This window comes from Hydra vulgaris, chromosome 03 (genome assembly GCF_038396675.1).
Source record: "Hydra vulgaris chromosome 03, alternate assembly HydraT2T_AEP".
Classification (NCBI taxonomy): Eukaryota; Metazoa; Cnidaria; class Hydrozoa; order Anthoathecata; family Hydridae; genus Hydra; species Hydra vulgaris.
This window is the reverse complement of record NC_088922.1, coordinates 19,355,001-19,360,621: the sequence shown is the minus strand read 5'-3', so window position 1 is coordinate 19,360,621 and position 5,621 is coordinate 19,355,001. Positions and strand designations below refer to the sequence as shown.

Below are 5,621 nucleotides of genomic sequence, written 5' to 3'. Positions count from 1 at the left end.
TACCCCCCCTCCTCCTATAAAATTTTTTTCAATAAAAAAAAAGTCCCTTAAATTTCCGAATTGGCCCCTAAAATTTTTGCCTCCCCCCTCCCTTATATTAAGGGTGTGGGGTAGCCTAGCCACGGCTCTGCTGATTATTAATAAACTGATATATAAAGCTTTATAATTTTATCTTGATAAGTTATAAGTTGATTAAGTTGATAAGTTGGAACGTCCGCGATATAAATAAAAAAGCCATATATTGTCCGCATCAAAAAGCCATATGTAATATCAATTTATAAAACTATGGGTAGAATAAGATAATGACTTTTTCTATATTTTTGTGCATTTTAATTAGATTTAAAAAGATGTGTGGTATAACATAATTATATAAAAGTCAGTTTCATCAGTATCAGTTAGTTATTATTTCGCTTTTTAAAGACATATTACACACACACACAAACTACACAAACAAAAACACACAAACACACACACACACTCACACACACACACACACACACACACACACACACACACACACACACACACACACACACACACACACACACACACACACACACACACACACAGATATACATATATATATATAAATATATATATATATATATATATATATATATATATATATATATATATATATATATATATATATATATATATATATATATATATATATATATATATATATATAATAATAATAATAATAAATTTGTACAAATGTTTCTATTTTTCTTTTTTGTAAGTACATTTTTTTTTCATTGACAGTCTGTTTTATCTGTATGTACATTAAAGTTACATTTTTTTTAGTGGTAAAGTTGAAAAGTGTGATCATAAATTTGTAATGTCTTTTATTCCGTTAAAATTGGTAGGTATTTTTGTTATCTTCTAAAAGAATAATTTAAGGGTAAAATATTTTTAAAATTACTAAACTGTTATAAAATTGTAATAATAATGATAAGAATTAAGAAAAACCTCTTTGTATTGTTTTTTATATATTTCTTCTTTTCTTGATCTTATATATCATTTGCATAAACTTTATGTAAATGGTATATAAGATCAGGAAAAGATACTTAACATCAATATTTCAGCTGGGCAGCTATTTTACACTTTTCACACAGCTTTAAGTATAGATAGAGCTATCAAAAAGAATTGCATCGAAAGTGAAATAAGTAACCTTTTACACAGGTTTTCTTACTGTTGGTAGCAGTTTTTGAATTGAATCAATTTACTTTTTTTTTTTTGTAATGCCTAGGATAAATCCACATATAAAAAATTTCAAGTTGTCATTTTTAGGAAAATGCATGTATACTAAATTACTTAACGTTGATTGCTTTTTTTGAGTTTACAGAGCTTTGTATTTTAGAAATGTTAAAATAACTTATGGATAATCTTATATAGAACTGCTTAGCAATTAGTAAGTACATGTCAAAAAATATGCATGATTGTGTCAATCTTGTTATGTGTAATCCACTTTTTTTGTAGATTTTATTCTAGAAAAATGGCAATTTTAAATCAATCGATGAGTGTTAAGTTCTAAATTAGGTTTCTGAAATTAAAAAACTATTACAAATAATTTTAAATTTATTTCAGTGTGGCTTTTAGTTAAATGGGTTTTGAAGGCCCATTATTTTCAACTGTATTGCATGGTAATATACTTAAATATTGAAATCATTTTGGCCAGTTACAATTACAAGAGGACCCATTTAGCTGTGAATTAGATCTCAAGTAATATAGTTATAATATGTTATAAAATAAGATTACAAAAATATTAAATCATATTTTAAAACCACTATCAATTATTTTTGATTACTCATTCTTTAGTGGAATTGTTCCAGGTTTATGGTTATGTGTAAATATTACCCCTCTGTTTAAAAAAGGAGATAAACTAAAATTAACAAATTATCAGGTGTATTGCTCACATCGATAGTGTGCAAATCAATGGAACGCATAATAAGAGATACTATTGAAGTTCTTGACTAAGAAAAACTCTCAGAATTCCAACATGGTTTTATATCATCAAATAGTTGTTGCACAAATTTACTTGAAATGTTAGTCATAATGACTCAAACACTTGAGGACATTTTAGCAATAAATTTTCTAGACTTTGCTGAAGCTTTTGATTCAGTTATGCATAAGAGATTATTATTAAAACTAAATCAAATCATAGGGAATTCAAAAACATTCAAAGTGTTGGTTTAAAGGTTTTCTATGTGAATGAACACAAAGAATAAAACACATGAGAAAATTAATCAAGGCAACACAAAAATTATTTTAGTCATTATTAAAGTCAAAAACAGTCAAACAAGGAAAACTTTTATAAGTGGGTTGAATGAAGCAAAAATTGGCTTATCAACTTCAATTTAAAAAATTGCAAAATTATGAATAATGGCAAAAGAAACTTAAACTTAAATTTAAATATTTAATGTGCAGTACACTTGATATGATTCAGCAAAATGTTTCAGTTATGCAAGAAACCATGTTAAAGAGAGATCTTGGTGTTATGATATTGAACAACATCAAATGGGAAAGGTATATTAATACAATTGCAGCAGAGCTAATAGAAAGCTTAGTCAGTTTAGAAATATTTTTGTCGATTAAATAAAAGTTCAATGAAATTATTGTACATGTTGGTTTATCCACACTTGGAGTTTGCAGCACCTGAATGGAACCCTTATTATCAAAAGAACAATGATAATTGTTTGCTAAGAAGATAGACTGAAAAAAATTTAACTTGACTACTTTAAAAACAAGAAAAGCAAGAGGTAATATGATTCAATTTTATAAAAAAGTAAAAATATGGATAAAGTAAATATGGATAGTTAATTATTCTAGAACATTGATTCAATGGAATCAATGTTCTACATTAATTAACTATCCAATAACAAGAGGTTGTATACAGAAAATACAAAAACAACTCACATTTTACCATAAGATCTAACTTTTTCACAAACATAATAGTTAACAATTGGAATAATTTAACAGCAGAGATAATCAATTCCGATTATGTGAACATCTTCAAGAACAATTTTGATTGTTTCGAAAACAAAGGTAATTAAAAATGTATAATGAAATAAAAAAAGACAAAAAAACAACACCTTTTGAAAAGGCTTTCAAAATTTAACATCTACAGGTGCTAGACTCATCACAATACATTGTATGTATACAGCAAAAAATATTATTATATTTATTTTTAAATACTATTATAATATTGATTTGGTTCAAATCCTACTAACGATATATTCTTTTAATGGTATATTTGCGTTGTAGACATAAAGTATCAAAGTTTCAAGTTTTTAAATAATTAGGCTTTTATTAAATGAAGTTTTTTTTAAAACTTCAATTTTTTCTAAATTCTTTGTAGTGAATAACTTTAAATTAAATTAAAGACATTAATTTATTTTTCCTGGTTTATATTTTATTCTTTTTATCATTCGTTAAGATTTTTAATTTAGTTTTTATTATTATTATTTTTTATTTCTCTTTTCAGTTTATAGTTTGTTTATTTTTAATTTTAGTTTAAGTTTACATTTGTTTATTCAGTACATTTTTGGCCTTAGCCAAGTTGTCAAAACAAAGTATTATATGCGTGGTTGTATAAGGTGTGCAACAACAAGTGTCTCCTGAAAAGTAGGGGTGCACCGATGCCTACTTTTGGCCAATGCCAATGGGTACAGGCTGATGCCGATGCATCGGCCATGAAATCAAATAAGTAGTATATATTGGATATATGATGGAATTATATACTGGAATGGAAATGCTAGATTCCATTTCAGTGACAATGAAAACAACATTTTATAAGTCTTATTAATTAGGGCAAATACTTTTAATGAAAAGCTTGTTTTCTAAATATTAACTTACGTCATTCTATTTGAATTAAAATGATTACCTTTTTTTTTATTAAGAAAGTTTTTATAAAGTCATTACTTTTAATAGTTAGCAAATTTTAAGCAAATGTTTGTACAAAATTAAATTATATAACATTTCTTATATTGAATGTTTATTTATTAAACGCTTTTAATTTAATAATAAACTTGTTTTTAATTTAACTATAATGTAAATGTAATGAAACATTTTAATAGTAAAGAATAATGCAAGAGTTTCGAATCAATCAATTTTCTTTTTCAATTCTCATTCATTCAAAGTTTATATAAACTTTTATTTTCTGAAAAAAGAGTGAAAAAGAAAAAAAAATACAGAGAAGTTTAAAATGCTACTTTATCATTCATTCAAAGTAAAATTACACAAAAAAAATTCTTTCTCTTTTATTTTAGACTTAAGACTTTTCATTCTTAACATATAATTAAACTTAGAGATAAAAATAAATTAGAAATATATCAACAATGAGCATAGCAACTAAATTTTGCAAAATGAAAATATCAAGAGGAGGTGCATCTGGCAAAAAAATGACAGCATCCAATTTAAGAGGACAAAAGAAAACAAAGCATAAAAGCTTTCCGGAAAATAGAAGATCAAAAAGGTTTCAAAAAAATTAACACGGAAAAGAAAAGCTATGTTATTGGATCTACTTCAACGAGTAAAGAGAATGATAACAGCAAAGATTCCTTTAGCAATAGAGTTACAGTTACTCTAGACCAAAAACATCAACCTTAGCTTGAAGATATTATTAATAAGCATAAGAAATGGTCATCAAGTGAACAAAGAGCTCAAAAAATAACTTTGCTTATCGGAGAAATGATATGCATAGACATTCAGCCATATTCTTCAGTTACAGATCAAGGATTTTACAAACTAATTGTGCATCTTGAACCTAGGAAAAACAGTTGTTCCTCTAATTTATGAAAAAATGAAAATACAAATTATGAATGATGTAGCAAAAGCGGATTTTTTGAGTTTCACCACTGACAGATGGACTATACATCACAATATTCTAAGCTTTTATTCTTTAACAGCACACTGGATAAACTCAGAGTTTAATTCTATGACAGCTGTGCTTCAACTTAAAGAAATGACAGGCTCTCATACAGGTGTAAAGATAACAAAGTTTCTAAAGGATTCTTTAAATGAATGGAAAATACCAACTAACAAAGTGTACTTTGTCCTCTCAGAAAATGCTGCTAATGTGAAATTAGCCATTAAAGAAGCTGGTTTAGAATTAATTCTCTAAGTTGCGTAATCCACACTCTTCAACTTTGTATAACCGAGAAGGTTTTTGAGCAGCAAAAAATTGTTAATGATTTCATAGCTTAGGCTAGAAAAATTGTCACAAACTTTTACCATTCTTCGTCCTCCATGGACATGCTATATGAAATTCAATAACAGCTAAAGTTACTCCTACATTCACTTATACAAGATGTAGTTACGAGGTGGAATTTAACACTTTACTTGCTATAAAGGTTAGTTGAACAAAAAACCTCACTAAAATTATTTTTTATTAGAAATCAAAAGTGCAATGCCTCTAATCTTACAGAAGACCATTGGTTATTGGCTGAGACACTTATCTTAGTTTTAAAGCATTTTGAGACGGCTACACTAGAGATAAGTGAAAACAGGGCATCAGTGTCTCAAATTGTTCCATTTATAGTTTCAATGGAAGCGTATCTAGCCTACGCTTCAGAAAATGCAGGTGAAATGAAAACTATAATAGAAGAGTTAAAAAAAGA

At 26.9% G+C, this 5,621-nt stretch overlaps 1 protein-coding gene across 1 annotated transcript in view; it reads left to right on the top strand.

Moving 5' to 3' along the window:
• Nucleotides 1-254: 254 nt before the first annotated feature.
• Nucleotides 255-5,621, top strand: part of LOC100200802 (MICOS complex subunit MIC60) — a 37,557-nt gene continuing 32,190 nt past the window's right edge. Inside the window, exons 1-2 of the mRNA XM_065792574.1 lie at nt 255-394; nt 808-865. The gene's annotated coding sequence lies outside the window, so the exon portion shown is untranslated. The remainder of the gene's footprint in view (nt 395-807; nt 866-5,621) is intronic.